At 30.1% G+C, this 23,407-nt stretch overlaps 1 protein-coding gene across 6 annotated transcripts in view; it reads right to left on the reverse strand.

The window, feature by feature from the left end:
- Positions 1-23,407, reverse strand: part of LOC143071327 (G-protein coupled receptor 35-like) — a 94,730-nt gene that overhangs the window by 44,693 nt on the left and 26,630 nt on the right. The window contains exons 1-2 of one of the 6 annotated variants that reach the window (XR_012976871.1): positions 21,722-21,841; positions 11,592-11,635 (exon numbers count right to left, since the gene is read on the reverse strand). The exons of 1 other annotated variant lie outside the window; for it this stretch is intronic. The gene's annotated coding sequence lies outside the window, so the exon portion shown is untranslated. Of the gene's footprint in view, positions 1-1,519; positions 1,655-11,591; positions 11,830-21,721; positions 21,842-23,407 lie in introns of those variants that run through there. 4 more of the 6 variants (XR_012976870.1, XR_012976869.1, XR_012976872.1 and 1 more) reach the window with 4 other exon arrangements.

Consider the following 23,407-nt stretch of genomic DNA (forward strand, 5'->3'; position numbering starts at 1 on the left):
CGTAGAAGATATATATACATTGCACTTAGAAACGAAAACATTGGTTACACAGGTTAAACATTAGCAATTTAGATAACATTTGGAAACAAAAGCGTGTACATAATTACCTCAAGGTTCTCCGTTAATGAAGTATTGTTATTTTCTTTTGTATTAAATGTGTGAACCGAAAATTGACGGTTTCCGTATGCAAATAGTTTGGCTCTGACTATTCCAATAAATTTGATTTGCATTGAATGAATGAATACTTTATTGCAAAAAGCATATATATGCTATAGCAACGAAAAACATATTTACAACATGACAAATGATAAACAGCAGAGATCAATACATATAAATCATTACAAGAAAGCAAATAACATTAAGTAACAATATGTGATCTGATTGACCACGCAGATTTAATGTAGTTACACAATCTTTTAATATGTAAAACAGACTTTAATTTAAATAGATACTGTAATTTAGTAAAACAGTTGAAAACGCATGGAGTTTAACTTTTCCATATTGTCTAGGTTTGATATTTTTTTACTTCTCAAGTCTTTGCAGTAAAATATATTATGAATCTACTATGTTATAATAAATCTAGTCATGTACGCTCTAGTTAAAGGGAGGCGAAAGATACCAAAGGGATATTCAAACCCAAAAGTCAAAGACAATGCTATGGCGAAAAAAGAAAGAAAAGACCATCAGAGCAAAAGACACATCAGCAGTACACAGTACACAATAAACAAAATAGAAACCTAAAGACTGAGCAGTAGTGAACGCACATTGGGAACTATGACAGTCAATGATGTATAGACATTTATACATGTACTTCCATTAACGAGGAACCATGTATCAGCATAGTCCTGCATTACCTCTAGGATGTACGCCAAATATACAACAGAGAAATATGTATTTAAAATCAGATAAAAATCTTCAGTAATTACACTTTAAACCAAAATTCAATTACTTTTTTTGGGGGAAAATGTGTATTTTGTCTTGTTATTCTGGCATCTTACTGAAATTGCTTGCATTTTCAAATCTTTGTTTTTTTGTCGCTTTCTGTTTGTTGAGTAATTTTGAGTATTTTGTTTTATAATAATGATAGACATAAAACCTGTCCCGATTATAAGGTGCTATGAATTAGTAGTCCTCGTTAAATGATTTCATGGATTAGTATTTAAGATTTACAACAGCCATACACGTGTTTTTTGCTTGTTTTTCACATTGTTTGAGGGCTGTGGGTACTTCTCCATCGATAACAATCCAATTCATTGAGGATATCAATATAGACAGTGTTTGTGCACGAGTGTGTTGTTGACATAAATTGTATCTCTCGTTTACATTTACCTTACATTTACAATATCTGCCATCATATCCGTCATAAAACCTTTTCCAGAAACTTAAATGCTATAATATTGATTGGCAGTTTTATGCAACATGTTCAACATCTTATAGCTTAGTTTACTTGCTGCTTGCAGATATTTCAACAAATACAAAGCAGCATTTACACAAAATTAAAGAAAAAAGAAACATTTACCTACCGGGTAATCTTGTTATATCGTATCCTCTCGATCTTTGTTAAGATATAGCCTGCTGATTTTCTTAACGTGTTTTATATTTTACATTACACGAAACTCAATACCACCTATCCGGTTTTTTAAATTTCTTTTATAAACAACGTTATACTACTGTTACCGTATCATAAAAGCAAAAAAAATAAAGACATTTTTCTTAAAGGAAATTATACGTTTGTAGTCGGATGTAAATGGGATGATTTCTCTGGCTTATCTCTTTATGAAGATAAATGGTGTGAAAAGGACAGATCAACATGGTTATTTGTATTTAATGGTGGGATACAGAACACGTTTCCCTTTTATTGGAAGAAAATAAAGGATAGATAGAAGTCGTTAATAGTTCGATCTATCTGATTCCTATACAGTGTTAATTCTAACCGTGAGACATTTCAAGTAGCACTAATCTATATTGACTTAACGATTAAATCTTGTTATAGGAAAATAGCATGAAGCCCTATGTTCTATTATCATTCCCCTTAACGGACTAATGCGTTGTCTGTCTGCGCAGCCGGTATTGTATTATTATCCATTGTTTATGGCTTAAAGATAAAAAGAACGTTCTGGAAAATTAAATTTCTGAAATTAATCCAATTTTCCTTATATAGATGTTCAAAGAATAATGCAATATTGTTTTTCACAGAAACAAAACGGTATTTAAGATTGCAGCATGCATTTCGGTGTGTTGCATGTGCATTGAACAATAAAATTAAGAATGTTATAAAAAAGGAGAAAAAACTGTTTTGAAAATTTGCCCACTTTTGTCGTTGTTACATCAAACAGTCGATATAAATCTAACCTCCGATAGCCTTTGAAAAGATTCTAAGGTTGTTTTTTTTCATTTGCAATGAGGTCGCAATACTAAGTAAACAAACCACATCACTGTTGAAAAGAATTTTAACATGAACTCGTTTTTTTTTTTAAAGAGTTGTCTCATTGGCAAACATACCATATCTTCTTTTTATATACTCATATGAAAAAAATAACAAATCAAGGTCATCGTTTTAGTAGCAATAAACGTTCAATTTTACATTGTACGAGGTTAAGAAACAGGACGAGATATGAGTTTCACCACTGTGTTTTGCATTTGTTTCGTAGCGAGTAAAAATACATTCTATATTTTCCTTCAATGATAATACCCAGTTTTTATCCTGCAATGTAACAATGAATCTAAATGGATTAAAAAAAAGGCCTTGTCGATATAATATGTTTGAATAAATCGATAATACACGGACGCAGGCCAAAAAATGTACGGTTACGTCATAGATGTAATACCCATCTATGTTTACGTCGACCTGCATTGATAATCGAAATTTTATTTGTAATTTAAATGGAAATGACTGATTGAAGGCCACCATTACATATATGACCTATTTCAGAATCTGTAAAGGCACCGCTGACGTATAAACAACTGTTTTATTTTCAATAAGCATGCTACTTCTCTCCTATTAAATTGTCATCATACACTTTATTAAATACATGCGCAGTAGATTATGTAGTATTCCACACATGCTATCTTTTATTTCCCTTACAGATATGTAATATAAATATTTTAACTTTTTTGTATGAAAGATATTAAATTAGTTTTAAACCCCGCTAGATCATTTTCATATATTATCAAAAAGCAATAAAAATATAAAAGACAGTCACACTGCGTAGGTAAAAGACACCCGTAACCTAATCTGCTTAACAATGTAACAGTGTACTAAAAGTGTCAACATGGATATAAAACCCTCAGATAAAACCTAGAATTGAAGTAGGTGTCCTTCAAAACACTGTATAATTACATCTATTTCAGCATCACACGATCGTGTGATATTATTGCTAAACCAAGTCACACCATTTTATTGTAACAATGCTATATATATGTTACAGTAAATAGGTGAAATTAGGAATTACACGTAATTACTAAACATTTCAGTAAATACCTGTAATCACTAGTCAATTTAGTAATTACATGTATTTACTAGTTGTTTCAGTGATTACAGGTATTTACTGATTTTTTTTGTCATTTTTACAGCTATTTACTAACCTGATATTTTTGTTTAAAAATTAAAGACATAATTCAAGATATCAAATTAGAAAGTAAAGGGTAGGGATTTTTAGGGCTTACTTAACCCTTTCCTCCATAATGACGCCTTTTGACGCCTGTGTAGTACCTCAGTTGAAATGCTATGTCCCCAAAATGTCTGCATCAGACTTAAAAAAAATTGTATCCAATATAAAAAGGAGATTCATGAGAATATCTTGACTTGAATTTCATTGATGAAATATTAGTTTTCACAATGCATTAACACTTTAAACCTGATGATTTTTTTTACTGAAAAAAATCCTATGCGAATCAAGTATTTAAAAAAAAAATATCCATGGAGTAAAGGGTTAAGGATCAAGGATTATAAGGCACATTAAAAGTGCATACTCTTCAGTGTTTGTGAATTGAAACTGGGAAATGGTTGTTTTATAAGTTTTGAAACTCCCTAAAAATCATTTTGAGCATGCAAGACAATGATATCAATCCAAAATTGAGAAAAACATTTTTGAGAAATTTATAGGCAATTTAGCCAGCTATTTTTTAAGATAGACATTAGATTCACAGGCACTTGAGACAAGTGCCTGTGATTAGATTATGGCAAACTTGGTTAAATGATCTTGATAATTCTTAAAATCTCATAATTTTGTTATATTAAAATCTCCATCAGGCATACTCTGCATATCAACTTGGCCAATAACATGAGTTAAATTCCTTTTACAAAATAGGTTTAACTACGACTTCTTTTGTCAGACATTTGCGATGAAGCTGACATTCTTCACAAACAAATTTATACAAATTGATGGCGGTCACATTTTCATATTTCCGTGTTTTTATGAGTTCTTTAAGACCTCCAAACTTAAGCTTATATACCTCCAACAAAATTTTATCATCGTTTCTTCCTGTATAAAATGATTTTTTGTGGATTGACAAAGTCAACTAAATGGTCCATCCCTTTTGTTTTATTTTCAATGTTGACATTCTTTTCCTTTTCGTCGAGCCTGTGTTTTTTGTCGCAAAAGCGAGACATAGCAAACCAACCTGATAATTCCGTCGCCAGTCTACAAATATTCGCTCTGTGGTTACATTTTTTAAATTTTGATAAGTTTCTCAAATTATCCTTGATTTCTACCAAACTTGAACAGAAGCTTCAGTTGTTTATGATCAAAAGATAAATTTCAAGAAGTAAATTTTGTAAAAATAAAATCAAGTTTTTCCGTACTTTCCTTATAAAGGGACTTAGTTTTTATGCCAGTTAACATTACATTCACACTGTGGTTAAATTTTTTAAATTTTAATAACTTTCTCAAAATATCCTGGATTTCTACTAAAATTGGACAGAAGCTTGTTTATGATCATAAGATAATATCTAGAAATAAAGTTTGTAAAAAAAACTATCCGTATATTACTTATTTAAACGGACTATTTTTTTCCAGTTAACATAACATACACTCTGCAGTTAAAGTTTAGATTTCATAAGCCATCCTGAATTTTTAACAAATTTTGATAGAAGATTCTTACAGAACTAGTCAAAAGATAGTATCTAGAGGAAAATTATAAATATTTTTTTTCCTATTTTTGTTGGGCCTGCGACTCACAGCAAAAATAGGCGAGACACTGGATTCTGCAAAACCCTTAAAATTTTGATAGCTGAATACTCACTGATTTTCTAATTAGTATTACCATAACTTTTGATCAGTTGACCATATTACTACATTGTTTTAACAGTTAGTAAATAGGTGTAAAAATTCATTTTAAAATCAGTAATTACTGGTAATTACTGGGCAGTTTTAGGAATTACTTGTATTTACTAAGTGCATCAGGAATTACATGTAATTCCTAAATTTTAGTAATTACATGTAATTCCTAATTTCACCTATTTACTGTAACATATATATGTCATTAAAATCATGGTTATGTAAAACAGGAAGTCATTAGACTTCAAAATTATTTATTATTTATAAGAGGATAATTGGGAATTTCCAAATTCCAAATTTCAGTCGTATTTAGTATTTACGAGATCAGCTCTATATTAAAATTTTACATTTTGGAACTTTGGTCTATAAATGTCTCATTGGCAATCATACCACTTATTTTTATATCAACTACTTCCGTTCAACCTTATATACTTGCAGTGGACATATCTGTATAGAATATATCCGTATGAGTACCCGTCAGGTCCAATCTGATAAGGCACCTTCTTGTCACTGGTTATCATACCAATTCTCAAACGTACAGGAAATTCACCCTACTCAATAAGAGAAGTTCAATATGACTTCCTCTCAAACGAACTTTTCTGATTCAGTAAAGATATTGCCTATACCTAAAGGTTTAAAACATGCGTTAATTTCTCTTTTGAAATTTATTAACTATCATGCCATTGCCAACAGGTTTCTAGCTAAGCATGTAAAATCAGTACATAAATGAAACTCGTTATACCATTGAGGCCACTAAATTGTATTTCGTTCCTTTAAACTCATTATATTTATGATAGAAATCCATGTAGAAGGGAAATTAAGCAAAGTCAGATTACATTACATTCCACGCCTGTTGTACTTTTCATACTCCATGACATTTTCATATTGCAATTACTAAAGAGTTTAATACTCAATATATTTCTAATGAAAGATTTTCAGTTATTTCTAGTAAACCCCGCTATTTTACCGGTTTTAATATTTAACAAAAATAAAGTGATATGGAATCGAATAACTGTAAAAGGACATTAAATCTGATCACATGTAAAAATCTAAATTTAAAACTATATACTCTGAACACATGTTATAAAATTGAAATATTATCTCTGTTTGAAAATCATAAAACTTGATTGTATTCATATGATGCAATATAAAAAGCAAGTTAAATTGTAATTAACTGCTGTATATTGGCTTGCTTTATACGATTTCATAAAGATTCTAATCCTGAACATTAAATGTTAAATCTAGATTATGATCTAGATTATAAAAGACATTCTCGCAATATATTATGAACAGTTGTAAGTGGAGTTAATTAATAATAATAAAAAAGAGAATGGAGATGGGCGGATGTGCCAAAGAGACAAAGACCAGACCAAAGTGTAGAAACGACAGCCAAGGACAACCGATGGGTCTTCAGCAAAACGAGAAAATCCCACACCCGGATAGAAATAAAGATATATAAGAGGACATCAAATGGCCCTAAACAAAATATGTACTAGTTTAGTGAGTTATGACTTTTAAAAGTCTTATTTATCTGACTCAATTGCAAAACATTTAACCATTATGATAGTACAGAAGCATTGGTAAAAGCATAAAGTTCAGTATCAAACGAAAAAAACGTTAAGAAGCAAAACGATATAATCAAGTGATGGAGCGCTTCAGTTTCATACATAGTTAGATTGGAAAGAAAATTCAAAAGCGTATAATACTGTTGTTCATCTTACACGTAACTATCAACCAATAATACCACACTCTACATCAAATTGTAAACAACAACAACAAAAAAAAAAACAACAAAAAACAAAAAAACAAAAAACAGTCACCTGAAATGACTGTAGAACCCATAGTTCGGTATCCAATTTATTGATATGAGATATTTGGAAAAGAGATTCACGGAAGGAAAACATACTATTAGCACTATTTTTTGGGGTGTTTGTAAACAAGCATATATGTTGTGTTGAAACACAAATGTGCTTTAACTGCACCATCTTTATATATCCATTGTTACACAAACTTTCCTATTTTTTAATTAACAACATAAACTTTTCAATTTGATGGCCACCAAGGCACTTAATAATCTTTTTTCTTTGGTCAAGGCGGATAAGAACCTCCTTTATTACGCTTTCTTAGATAGATTGTATTTCACCACTAACATTGTACCTTAGAACATCTGACAGAGGAAAAGTGCTTTTCACTTGTCTGTTCCACTCAATATCTAAATTTTACTTTATACGACTTCTCAATCTGAGTCCTTAAAGATGAGTCTCATTATTAACAAACAGAAATAAACGTTTCCATGTAGGATGATTTATCTTAAGAGGTAACCATCCTTAGATTGTTAACGAATAAATCATTTTTTTTTTATTAACGCAAACCATTAATAGTCCAAAATTAAACACATATTTTGTGCAGAAAATATTTTTATAATTTATAGGAGGAAGTCGATATTGTTATGCAGGTTTAAATGGGATACAATCAAGTTTAAACTTTACTAGAATAGAATTTGATTTGAATAAAAATGATACGGTATTTGCATTTAAAATGTTGTTATAAAAAGAATTATATAACTGACTCAAAAACCACACGGTTGCCTAGTTTGGAACGGTCCCTATATATGTAACGGAGTCAAAACCACACGGAACGCAGTTTAAAAGTAGCTGGGGGATAATGTAATTTGGCAGTGCACCAAAAAGTAAAAACACCTCTATTACCCTACAATCTTACTTTGTTTTATTTGGCTCCTTTCTCAAGACGTTGAACACATTGACCATTGAACACCAAAAAAAAAAAAAAAAAAAAAACAGTGACAAACTGGTGTCGAAGGAAGTTTTTGTTTTTCGTACTTTCAATCCATACATTACTTCTATTAATATATCACATTTTTTTGTTAAATATTTCCGTCATGTACATGTATGGCATTTGAAAAAAAAGTACATAGTTGTGTAAGAAATGTTTTCAGTATGAAGACAGCAAATCTTCGTGATTGACACACGTAAAACTTGATCGCTACCATAGATCGTTAAATCCCTTGAGAAATAGGGGTTAAGGAGGAATTATTCATCTTGAAGTTGCATCCAATCATTATTATGAGACAGCTTTTCTAATATCAGACAAGATCGGTAGATTTTAGGAATGTAAGTGGATTGTCTTTTAACAGAACATTGACCACTTTCATTAAACATTGACGTTTCACGTTCGTCATCACATACACTTTATTAGAAGAGAAAAAAAAAGTGGACATGCATCATATTAATCTATGTACACAATTATATAATTATATTTCTATCGAATAAACAAGCCGCTTTGGATATTTCATAACGTCATTGATTTTTGTTAGTTATAAAATTTCAACTTATCACTATAACCGTATCCGTTTTTAATTATATTGAATTTTTTGGCTTTGACTTACATGTACAGCAACTTTTTTTTTACTTTTTCGATTTAATCACTTCTTCACAGTTTTCAAATTTCTGAATGCCGAATAGTTTTACCTCGTGCATCACTGAGATAAATTTATTACAAATGCACATTTGGTACCGGTTCAGTAAAAGCGGTACCATTAGTTATATAATGCAGTCTATTTAATATATTAGTACTGTAAATAATAATAGGAAAATTTTATTCAAATTACAGCACTCTTAAGTTCTATACCAGCGATTGGTTTCACAAAAAGAAAAAAACTTACAACAAAACAGTCAAATGGTATCTTGTGATTCAAATGATAATATAACTTGCGAAAATTTAAGTAAAATTGTTTCAGACTTCACGTCTTGGATCGGTATTTTCATATTTATGTTTGCTTTTATAAGATTTATAACTACTTTCTTTAGATACATGTACCGAATAAAAAATTCTCGCCTTTTGTTCATTGTGCAAAACTCCCGATACTAAATGCACTTTATTACTTTGAAAAATAAAGTACTTCCAATATTTCCAATATTTGTAGACAGCACCACGGACGATGAATACATTTTTTGTATGATTACTATAAATTAAGAGACTATTGAAGTGCATTTATTATTGCGATTTTTGCACAATGAACAAAAGGCAAAACCAATAACGCAAACAAATTATGACAAACATTTAAAATACGAGGTTTTATTTCTTCAAAATCTATCCCGTCGCAATTTCCCAATAATAAAAAAAAAAGAAAAAATGTCTGTATTTACATGTGTATCTATTTGCCTAACTTATAGTCAAAGAATCATTAAGACGCTAGTATCTGCCATGGTTAAAGGGTTTAAATATTCTATATAATAAGTTGTTAAATATAATAATTCTTTAAATTAAAAAAAAATATGGTTCTATTTTAACTCGCCTTTTTTGTTGTTACACTGTATATCGACTTTAGATGCCACTAGGTTATTTCTGATGCCAAATTTTTCACGATTGTTTAACTCATTTATTTAGCTGAAAGGTGAACACAATCTTTGATCATATAGTTATAGATTCTTTTTACAAACACCTGCGACATAGTATATAGAAACTATTCTTTTATTTTCTTTGAAACTTCCAGCGAAGGAACTCTCAATAACCTACAGTTCATAAAAACTAATGAAGTTACTCATTATAAGATATTACAGACAATACATTCAAGAGGGTGATGCAGTGTATTTAAACATCAAGATTTATGTTAAGAAAGAGGTTATGATACGCTTACTTTGTGTGTGAAAGATGGTAAGGTGTATTTTAACAGATGGACCACCACATAATTTATTTCCAAGCTCTTATGAATGACAAATCGTTTATGTTCTTTGTATTGTAAATTACATTCAATTTGAACAGATGTTATAAAAGAAAAGAGAATGCTTAAACATGTTTCATGATGAAAAATACTCAGACAGTACTTGGTCTAGATGCATTTTCGATGTTTGATAGATTTCTACCCCACCCTCCTCCCTGTTTATTTGGCTAACATCGCAATGTTTTTATATCTCCTTGCTATATATCCTACATAGCCTTTAATTGACATTTAGATTTGATGATTACCATAGCTAACAGTATAATGAAATATTCAGGACAAAAATAAATCAATTTGGAAGATTTGTTGTGTCCTCCTTCTGAAGGTAAATTAAAAAATAGCAGAACGAAAAAATACGCCATGTTGGATATAGTTGACAGTTTGTCCTTTGGGACCGTATAGAACTACCTTTGAAATTGTTGTCAGGGAAAATGATAATACAGAAATATTTTTGAGTATATAAATAAACACAGATCTAAAAACTTATTTAGTGAACCTTGCTATGCATTGACCTTTACTTGCAATTAAAATCTATAGTCTACAAATTAATTATCTATATATTCGAGGTAAGATCATTGCCACACAATGTAAGCGTACACATATTTTTAATTGCATTATAGACACTTTTCATTTTAAAATTCGTTTCTATAATCTCATTAAAGCATTCTTGTCACGAATGCAGGAGAACCCCATCGAGTCAACATAAAACTTTTAATCTGGACTTTTGGTGCTTTCCCATCAGGTTAAACATGATATGCCCTTACAGTTATTCATCTATTTAGAGGCATTTATGGAAATAAAGAGATGAGATGTGTTATAATTGCCCATGAGACAATTATACGACAGGAACCAAGGGGAACAGATGTAACCATGCATAGGTCTTTATACGACCCTGAATCATGAGCAAATCCAATACCGTTACAGTAAACTATAAAGTGCCAAGAATGACAAATGTTACACAACACAAACCAGAAAACTAACAACCTGATTTATGGTAAAGAATTTAAAAAGACAAAACAAATATTTGAGATTGTAGAAATGTCTTGTAAAAAAGAAAAAAATACAGAAAAAAAATATTGTTCCCGTGCAGTGCATCATGAGTGCACATACTGTTTTAAATTATTACATTTGAATTATGTGAACACATTCACTTGTTAATGTTATTTGAATACACAGAAGAAAAGTCATTTAAGTCCAGGACTAAAAAAATCATAAAATAAAATTCATTCGTATAGTATTGCACATATATTTTTGCAAAAATTCGGCTATTCAACCATAAAATGACTCTTATCCTTTATCTTTTCGATCAAATTCAGATTAAAAATAAACTAAATACAAAATAAATGGTGGATATGCAGGTAATGAATTATTTGTGAACAGTAAACTATGCAAAGAATACCTCAGATCAGGACACATGCTCTATTAAGTTTGTGTTAACGCGAACTCTTTAACAAAAAAAAGTTTATTACAATAATTGAAATTAAGTTGACTGCTATAGGTATTTTAAAAGCTTTAAATCAAACTTTTTGATCGTTTGAAAAAAGAGAAAACAACATATAACTATAAATTCTTACCTTAATTCAGTAACATGCGTGTTTTCCCTTGAATTGTGAAGTCACTGCAATAAAATAAAATTATAAAGCGTTTTCCTCCATTAGGATAATTATAACATATTTTGATTAACCTAAAGTATCACTGATTTGTTGCAATTATTTAATTGTATCCATAGAAATGTCAAGAAATCGAGAAAACAATTTAAACGTCTTGTTACGTGTGTCATGATACAGTGAAATGAATATCAATAGTCGACAGGGTTGACTGCTGTTATAACGTGGAATATACCATCACGAGTTACCCATACAACAAATGTATCTACAAGTTTTACCTCCTTCCTATTATTTTGACATCTATAATAATAATTGAAATTTTTTTCACATTAAATACTTAAATTGTAATTTCAAATATCATCATATACAGGATACTATATAATTGTATTGATTGAGGGAAAGAAAAACAACATAATATCGTCTTCCTTCGATGTATGTGGTTTCACCATCATAAGTTACCTATAGAAAAACATAACTTCAAGTCTTGCATCCTTGCCATTTTTTTGACATTCAGAATAATATTTGTATTCGCAATATAATACGTTAAATTTAATGCTCGATTTTAACTTTATTTATTGGATACTATATACTGTCATTGATTTAGGGAAGAAAAACATAATATCTCTTCCTTGTAGGTGGTTTAATATTAAAAGGTCAAATTATTTCGTATAAACTTAACGAGTGTACATAGTTAATAGCAGATGAACGTATAAATTGTTGTCTGACAAATTACATTTCCTTTTTCACTGAATAAAATTCGTTGAAGGAGATGGAAAATCTAAGACATAAAATGCTATCCGATTAACATTCCACTTAACATGTCTGCAATCTAGTTTATTTTTTGGTACGAATAATTGACCAATAAACACGAATCTTTTAAGGATGATTAAGTTTTCAACAAGATATACTAACGTCAGATAAGTTTCAATTTTTACAAAGTTGGTATATGCTAGACTGTATATCAAAATCATATAAGAGAGTACTAATTAAACGCGTTTCGTGTACTAAAGACTCAGCAGTGTCGCTCGAATAAAAAAAAAAGGCCAAATAAAGTATAACGTTGAAGAGCATTGAGGACAAAAAATTGATTGCTGTTTGCGTAAAGCCCATTCACAAATATTTTATGCATATCCAGGACGAAAGCATAGTTATTATTATTTCCGGTACGTTGTAAAACGTGAATCAGCCGGGTTGATGGACTCTGCATTTCGATATGCTTGATATATATTGGCATAATCGCGTATTCATACATTGTACAAAGTCAAACGTACATCTCCCTCAGCTCAACTTTTCCTTTCCAAATGACCGTATGCATACACACAGTCAATCATTTGGGTGGTCATTATCAAATGTGAATAATCCAAATGACTTAATTTAACCAGGTTAAATTATGCATATATTAAGTAAACTTTCTTGTTTAAACTTAAATATGTTACCGAGACAGCTTTTGTTTTTACTTTCAGATTGGTAATAATCAACCGACGTTCCATAAAATTCCCAATTGTATTTCCGTTGGTTATCCTTTATGACTCATTTTGACGCCTTCGTTGCTGTAAATGACCAAAAGACAATGCTTCATATTATGGCTCTAGCCTAAATTTGACTTTTATATACCTTAGGCATAAACAAGAAACATTTAACAAAATATACGTCGCTTACCTGAACCTCCTGTGCAAGTTATTTTAAGAATTTTCCTGACGAACATAAAAAAAAATCGTTTCAGAGGAATATGTCTTACAATAAAATAGTAAGCCTGAACGATTATGAAACATTTTCTTTTAATAGTTGATTTATTTATCGATTGATGACAGGTGGCTTACTGATGCAGTTATATTATGAAAATCCTTATAGTTTTTACCTTTAAGAAAATGATTAAAAAAGAAAAAAAATGAAAAACTAAATCAGTTGTTTATCGTCAACCTATCATTGTTTTAAGTAAAAAAATATTATGATGAAAATTTAAGCGACACATGGTCCCTAGCAATTGCAATGAAATCAAATCTTGCATCGTCCCGATACGAGACATAGGTATTTAATGTCATGCATCAAACTTGATATGGCTACGTTTATATACATCCTCAACATCTTAACAGCCGCACACAGAAAAAAAGTGGGTTGTACGTTTTGTTCATTCGCAAGAACTTGGTTCAATTTCTATATCGTGGTGAATCATATGAATTGATTTGTCTTCAACAAATGGAGAAGTTCCTTTGATTATCCGTCACATAGATACTCTTTGAAAGTCATATATGGATGGCATGATTAAAAGATTGCACAAGTTTCGACATGAAAAGACCCTTGGTCACAAAAACGTTCTTGTAAGCAGACTTGAAGTATTTGTAAAGTTAAGGGTCTTAAGGGTAAGGACTCAACATCGTTTATATGTTACCTTTTATTTATCGTGTCAAATGAACAATTAAAGGAATTTATCAGGTAGTTAGCATAAGAAAAAATCATTCGATAAGTTTCTAGGAGGAAGGGACTTATCATTTAAAATTATTATTTTATACACTATTTATTGTATACAGATATAGGAAGATGTGGTATGAGTGCCAATGATACAACTCTCAATCCAAGTAACAATTTATAGAAGTTTTAACCATTATAGGTCAAGGTCCGGCCTTTAACATGGACTCTGGCTCACACCGAACAGCAAGCAGTTACAATTACACAAAATATCATCAAATAGTGGTTACAAATGACAGAATTTTGGTTGTTTTCCAATTAACAGAGTTTATGACCAAAAATATGTAATATGAAATGCGTATGATATGATTGTTTCGTCATCGCATTACGTTGATTTATGAGGAACATTCTCGCATGATATATATATAATTCAAACACACTTATGCAGACTTTAAAATGAATTCCTATCGGTGAATTTTCACAAAAATCTGCATATTTTTTTACTCGAACGGACAAAATTCCATTAAAGATAAAGTGTTAGTTGAATTTCATAAATCAATGATGTATACAATGCATTGAACCATTTGTAAAAATACATAAAACATTCAAGAAACTGAATGTTATCCTTTGATGTTTCTAATAAAAATATTTATACCATCATTAAGTATACGCAAACTTTAAATTAGAAACATGTCAAAAGTTTAAAAAGCGTAAACATTTACATTTTATACATCATTCCAGTGTTATTACACTAAAATAGCTGATGAAAAAAACTAACTGCCGAAAAGATAATAATCAATTAGAGGTTAAATGATTAAAACACTTAACAATTTACACTTGATGAAGTGCTGTACTTAATTATTTAAACTTTTACAAAAAAAAATATCAAAAGATTGTGTATGCTTCAATTGATAAACATTGATAAACAATAAAAAAAACTTTAACTTGTTTTGAAAACAAGCATAAAAGGAGGCTTTAAAGCTTTGTTTACGCAGATCTAATTAAACAACAGGTATACTACATCATCTTTTTATTATATATTTAACCCTACAAAATATTCGACGTATCATTGATACTCATTTATACTCTTTGGTCGGGTTGTGTCTCCTTGACGCATTCCCCATTTTCATTCTTAATTTTATTTATCTTATTGATATAAAATCGAAGTTGAACCTTTGAAGAATTAATGGTGCCTTGTATTTTTTATTCTTTGTATTAACAATTTGCATACATGAAATTTAATGAAAGGCAACAGTATTAGCCCTCTATTTAATAGTCATAAATCGATTAAGCGAAAATATATCCGAGTCACAAACCGAAATCGATGGAAACACATCAACTATATCTACATAAATATGTTTCCTATTTTTCAAATTGAAAACAAACAGGATTAAACATGGGAAAAGTAACTCTTTTTTATTACGTTCTCTATTTCCGAAAATTGATATTAAGAAATCAGAAAGATTATGATTATTACCATGAACGCTCTAAGTCGAATATTAGAACACCAATAAAGTGTAGGAAATGAATCAGAACCAGGAAGAACCTAAAACAATAGATGGATCCAACTTATATAACTTTGCCGGAGAAAGTTTCTTAATAACATCTTAATTTTTAAAACTTAAGTATGATTTAAAAAACAGTGTTTGTTCCTAACTTGTCAGAACCGAGGTCCTGACTACTTACTGGTCAAATATCCAATCATTTATTTACAAGTAAATAATATTCATTAAACTATCACGAGATATCATATATTTCAAACACGATTTACTTGTAATGTTTTATTCTAATTAATGTTTTCCATTTTATATAAACGTTTATTTATTTCTTTTGAGGACGCTATCCTTTCACTGACTTAAAAGACTTCTATCTAGCTTAAACGTAATTACCATCTTATTTCTGTTTATGACCGTCAACATCATAGAACATGTCTTAAATAACTATCGTGGCTTCCTTGATATAGTTTGAATGTAGTTTGTACATTATCATGATTGTCTTAAACTATCCATAATCTTTTCTCCTATTTCAAATTAATATGAATTAAAAAAAAAATGTGGTGTAAAGGTTATCTGCGGGGACTGTCTCACTTCGCAAAATTTTAACACCCTAATACCGTTATGACACAACTGAATAAGGAAAACTGCAAAATTCTACGCATACACATTTTATTCTACTAAATTATACTTTAATTTTATGACATTAGGGATTGAATATGTTTGAAATATAACGTTAATTTGTTAAAGCTTTTATTAAATGTTTGTTCAGATGATGTTCAGATGATAATGACCATTTTGGCAAAAAGCAAACTTTACTATTTCAGCAATTTATCTTTTTATCTCTACCACACAACTACAAAAACAGTTAAATACTATCGTTTTTGTTCTCGTTATACATTTTAATATTGATATCAATATTGTTTTGTTATAATTTTAAGATTCTAAGCAAACATTCTAACTTCTAATTTAAGATTGCTGACTGCAAATGTGACAATAGCTTTATAGCCGAAAGATATTGAGAAGGTCATCATCGATTGTTCGTACATACAGGTTTGATTATTCTTTCACAATATTTTGAAACTTTTTCTGGACAAACGCGTCCATCCTTACCACTTCAAAACTTTCAACAATATCGTTGGCTTACTATTTATCTTAATCAGTACTATATACGTGCTAAGAATAATACTAACCTTCGAGGAAAATTCAAAAAGGAAAGTCTCATCAAATATCAAAATCAAAAGTTCAATCAAATATGTGACAAATATGACAAAAAAAAAAACAATCCCGAAATATAACAATTTATTTTGTACATCTTTCTACAGTTTTGTATCTATTAGAGTGACGGTTTAACATAATAATTTACAAGTGGCAAAACAACTACATGTACATGTAAATTGCATAAGTGTTTGGCACAATCATATAAATCTTCACCCATTACAGAAATCCATGTTCATGTGGGGATTAATCAGTAAAATATAGAATGCATCATTTGTTTAAGTAATACATTGATTTTAATCTATTGCACTGTACGTATAAAGCCAAATAACAAACTTGTTTCACAATCATAAATGTAGTTGTAATTATGAGTAATATGACTTTCATTGTATCGGCTTATTTCAAAAGTGGTACAATACTAGTAAAAACTTTTTAGACCTCAACCGCTCTGATAAACTGGGCACTATAGATAAGTAATTTTCAACCTCAACAATAGATTACCATAGCTGTATTTGGCAAAATGTTTAGGAAATTTTTGATCTCAATGCTCTATAACTTCGTTCTTTATTAGGTCTTTTTAGCTTTTTTTAATCGAGCGCCACTAATGAGTCTTTTTAGAGCACCTTCGTGAGCACCTGATTTCACTCCCGGTTTTTAGTGGAGTTCGTGTTGTTTCTTAATTTTATTTATAACTGTTGATGTAAATGTCCTTTGGTTTTGTGAGTCTTTGTTTACTCCTTGGTTTTGATTGAAATTGTCTTAGAAGAAACACGCGTCCCGCGCAAATACAAAATTTGAATCCTGGTATCTATGATGAGTTAATTTGCAGGCTTATCCAATGCGGTAAATTAAATGCTTTTTTAACATCTCACTAACAGTCATTCAAGATTGTTTTGTGTGTATGTTTAGACTGTTCAGTATTTTTTATCTATCGGTTCAGATAAACATTATACTGAATTGTCAGTACAGTACTGAATTTACCGCAGTCGATCTATGAATATGAACATTTATTAAAAGACTGAAAATGAATAAATATTTATAGTTAAAAAAATCATGAGGAAAGTGAAAAAATATTAGTGTCCATTGCAAATTACGAAAACAAAATACAATCACATTTGTGTTTCCAAAATATATTTTTTATACATTGTATTGAAAAGGGCAGTTTGTGTATATTAAAGTAGAGAAATGTGCTTGTTCTAACATAAGTTATTACCATTACAAAAATTAATTGTCGATGCCTATTAGTAAGTGTTTATCTGTTTGCCGTCTCGCACATGACAAAAAAAGGAAAGTGCAAAAAATGTTGTGTCCACGCATTGATTGACTTTTCTTGCATACTACACTATGTACTGATTTTAACATTTAATACATTTGTAATAATGAAAGTATCCTTATTAGAATATTTTTTTTTACCAAATTTTCTATTTTCAACACTATTATGATATCTATACATGTGCGCAAACATCTAAACAGGAGTGCAGTTTATAAGCATCTAAATACAGGTGCAGTATACAAACATTCAAAAAGAACTGCAGTATACGTCATTTTCTCCAGTTATTAACGTGTATTTCTGCTTGCTGTCAATACTTTTTTTATTGATCAAGATTATGGAGCAACTGTTCATATAAGTACTTTTCCCTTTATATCACCATTGATATCGAATTAACTTTATGGTTTAAATATTCGATTATTAAGGACGTTTATGCGATGGCGTGTTTACGATTACGGTACAGTCTTAAGCTCTATTGTTGATTTTGATATGAGCACTGTATACTAGTTACTAAATACGTAGTACTTTGCGACAAAACTAAGTTTCTACTTGGAAGTTGATAGCGATGAACATATCACAGTGATGCCAGTTAAATCTGGATCACATCCAGTATAAATTAGTAAACATCTTACATTACATTAAAATGATGAATATGTTGTTTGATACTTCATTATTTTAAGTGATAAATTAAGTGCAAAGAGCTAAATTTTTTGTCATAAAAATAACCATTCCCAGTTGTAAGAATCTGATTAATTTTTGTGAAAAACGAGTAGAATCTTGGTAGCAAATTAATCATTTGTAGATCTTGTATGATTTATCAAGTTTTTTTTAGTTCTTCAGATGTTTTTTCGTAAACCAGATCTGGCACCCACTGATTTTAGGAATAACAACACCGACAATGGAATGCGTTCAAGAAAAACTCATTTATCTCAATCAGCACTTTCCAAGACAATCTGTCCTGAACAAATTTAGATACACCGATCTCACTGAGATATGAGACACACTTTTGTTTACTGTGGTATTTTAGCCCGAGTGTAATTTTTGAATAGTCATAGGTTGTAATAAATCTATATGTTACATGTATCTTGGTCAAGTTTTCTTTATATCTTACAAAGGTTTATGAAAATCTATTTTATGGTTTGAACTTGACGGTGGAATAAGATTTCTACCAAACGATTTTCATTTACTTTAAGAATGCCGATTAAATTGATTTTTTTCATCAGATGATGTCACAAATCTCTGAATCACTAGTGCAATTTTTATCTGAATTCATAGGCTCTCCTCTGTAACTTAATTTATTGTTTTCTTTGTCTGAATGTGAAAGCTTCAAATTGTTTGTTACCATAACAAAAAGTTCAAGTATGATCTGTCATACACCAATCCTTATTTCTAATATAATCATAGTTATTGCTATTTTTATAGTTCTTTTGAAAAGAGTTTACATTTTTAAAATAAATTGTTATAACATAAATGTTAACTCAGTGCAACGAAATACCTTGGGATGAAAACTGGTTAATTAGATAAAGCATAATTGTGATAAGAGACAATGATTTTGTATAAAAATGTATTCAACAACAAGGTATCGGACATAAGTAGAAAATCGATGAGAATATTTCATATTCATATTCTAAGGTTCCAACCATTACAAATTTATACTATTTTGGGTGAACAAAATGCAATACCAATTGAGCATATTGGAATTGACATTGTTTGAACAAAATCTTAGTTGAACTTCAACATAGAGTCGATTCTCGTAATCTCGAATACTTTTAAGTCGAATTTCTGGTTATTTCGAACAAAGTGTTTGAACCCTTAACAATTATAAGTATAAATATTTTCTTCCCATTTCTCAAATTTTTCTTGATTTAAATTATATTGTCCCAAGCTATTCTACATAATGAATTGAAAAGAATATCACTGAATTTTGTTTAAAGTGTTATCTTCACAGTCAACTTTTTGAAGGTGTACTGTTTGATGATCTTAGCATGATAATATTTATTTACAGACCATGTAATGTTGTACGAAATTCAAAAACAAAGACACAATTCAAACTTTTTTTATTGCCAAACTCGCATCTGGTAGATTATTGAATACTGCATTATATATAGCTTTTCCTTAAGATACAAAACATATATTTGATTGAAAACATAATAACATATACCGAGTCTAGTCTTAATAATTATCTGATGTCTCGACGGTGGTTAATGCTATTAATGGTAATCCAACAAAAACAATTAAACTCCAAACCTTTAAAGACTACTTCATCCTTAATTCGAGCACATATATTAAATGAAGTGAAAACAGTTGCGTGGTAGCGTATATTTTTCTTATCTTTATGGATTGACTAATAAAGTCTAATGCAAAATACAACTTGGGATGCAGAAGTTTGTTTGGAGGATCAATCAATTAATAGGAACCCGACTTAATTAGAATTTATTACACTGTCAGTTAAAGATACAGTGCCCTCTAAATCAGACAGAAAACAATATCACGATGTATTTTACATTTCACACTGTTAGCAATAAAATTGTTAAGGCTATTCGTTTAATAAAATAATGAAAATTGTTATTAGTAATTGTCGATAGTGAAGAACAAGCTGTAATAAATATGATATATTCATTGATATTATAAGGAATAGCTTTAGTCACTGGTATTGTCGCTATTTTATGATTAAAGAAAAATAATAATTTGCTTGAAATAAAATAAATATTGGTTATTTTCATACACAACTGTAACGAATTAATGAATGAAAAATAACAATCACTTGTTATTTTTAAACACACAACTGTTTAAATAACGCGCATATTATACAATCCCAACCGATGCTGAAACCTTTTTGTCATGCAAATTTGTTTTAACCTTAAAACTTTTTATTGCCCTCAGGTACCTTTTGGTAAAACAAATATGAGATTTTCATTTCCTTTTTTTGCGCATTTATTTTATAACAAACGAAGCAGGATTGTTCATACTTTCCACAGTATTGTTCAATTACAACCGAAGCTTCCCCAAATATGTATATGTTTCGGACCATATGAGTATATACGCGTGTATCTCTACTTAATTATCCACAACACATTTCTAACGAATACAACTGTAACAAAATCAATAATTTTGATCTTTATTAACCATGCGGAGTATGCAACTCCTTATCCTAAGATAATGAATCACTGAACAGTGGTCAGTTATGTGCAAATTTTCTCATCTGTTCTTACAAACAAAAAAATTGTGCTTTTCCTATGTTCACATGTAATCAAACAATGCTTACATTTCGTTAATACATTTTTCAGCATTCCTAAAAAAACTGGACTCCGAGGAATATTAAAAGAGGAAAGTCACTAATTAAATGGCAATATAAAAAGATCAAACGAATGGATAACAACTGTCATAATCCTGACTAGGTACAGGCATTTTCTTTTGCAGAGAATGGGTGATTAAACCTGGATTTTTTAGCTAGCTAAACCTTTTACGAACTGTTTAGTTTAATTTAGTAAAATATATGTATTTAAAGTGGATTGGGAGACAAGTTATTACAACTTATATTAATCCATTTCCACAGTAAAAACTGTTCTGCTGAAACTGAAATTAATCCTAGTAATCAAATTCGTTTCATTTATAACAAATGGAGCATCAAGATTCAAACAATAACAATATTAATTAAATGAGACGCTGTTTATAGTGTTGATTGAAAAACAGAAAAACAAGTTTCTTACCTATTTTCGAAAACAATTCACAATCTTAAACGTATATGTTGTGCACTCTTAAGGCTAGACAGATAAGTGTCTGTACAGTCACCTCAAATGAATCACGGTAACTAGCTATATTTGCAATAGTATGTGTAATGTTTTTAGCAGTTTACCAAATGACTATTTCTATTGTTGTATTGTGGTAGTTTAAGGAATCAAATTTCGTAAAATTAGCCAGGCAATTAATGTTTGCATCAACAATAAACACATATAAGTGTATGCACCTGTGAATAATTTGCGTGGATTCGATAAAAAAAACAAAAGACAAAAAAGTAAATTTGCACAGTCGATATCTTACGTAATTCTTGAACTTGTATTCAAAACTAAAATTATACTTATTATCTTGATACAATTGTGTAAAATAATCTTATATAGCGGTGCATAGAGTATCGAGATAATTGTTGAAAATGTGCACGCACTTTTGAATATAAGAGGGAGAAATATTATCAATTGCATATTATTAAATATTTCTATTCAACTACATGTATTTTATAATGTTAACATAGCAAAATGTCACCAACACCTACATTTAAAGTCTTTTTCGATTGTTGGATAACAAATCATGATGATTTTATTTTTTTTTGTGTAAGAGATGATCACGTTTTCACTTTTCCGGAGACATTATTTTGTTTCTCTTTTTTACTTCACATTAATGAAAAGTAAAATCTGTAAAAATTCAGAACCTGGAAGAAAATTCAAAAAATAAGTCACTAATCAAAAGGCAAACGCAAAAGCTCAACCACATCAAACGAATGAATAACAACGGTCATCCATCTGATGAGTTAAGCCTTTTTCAACTGATTTTTATAGTTCGTTTTTATGTTGTACTGTTATACCACTGTCCAAGGTTAGGGGAGGGTTGGCATCCCGCTAACATGTTTAACCCCGCCACATTATTTATTATGTATGTGCCTGTCCCAAGTCAGGAGCCTGTAATTCAGTGGTTGTCGTTTGTTTATGTGTTATTTATTTGTTTTTCGTTCATTTTTTTTACATAAATAAGGCCGTTAGTTTTCTCGTTTGAATTGTTTTACATTGTCTTATCGGGGCCTTTTATAGCTGACTATGCGGTATGGGCGTTGCTTATTGTTGAAGGCCGTACGGTGACCTATAGTTGTTAATGTCTGTGTCATTTTGGTCTTTTGTGGATAGTTGTCTCATTGGCAATCATACCACATCTTCTTTTTTTATATATTCCTGACTTGGTACAGCGTCACTAATGAGTCTTATGTAGACGAAACGCGACTCTGGCGTACTAAATTATAACCCTGGTACCTTTGATAACTATTGGTACAGGCATTTTACTATGTAGGAAATGGTTGATTTATAAATCATAAAATTCCTTTATATTGACAACTATGTGTGAACAAAACTTGTCAACATATTGTATGATTGTAATAAAAATCAAAAGAAAAGTCACTTTTGGCGGTAATCCTTGATGAGCACCTCGGTTTCAACTGGGTACTTGTTACTAGTATCTGTATTTTTGTGTAAAAGAGAGAGGTGATTGTTCTACATTGTATCTTACATTCTGTTTTATGGTCATGTAATTCGATTTTCGCTCTTCAAATTATTGTATTTGGATACCTCTTTTGGGATTCCATTACGTATTGAATATGTACAGGCTATACATTAATGAAAACTATTCTAGTC

Source organism: Mytilus galloprovincialis, chromosome 4, assembly GCF_965363235.1.
Source record: "Mytilus galloprovincialis chromosome 4, xbMytGall1.hap1.1, whole genome shotgun sequence".
Lineage (NCBI taxonomy): Eukaryota > Metazoa > Mollusca > Bivalvia > Mytilida > Mytilidae > Mytilus > Mytilus galloprovincialis.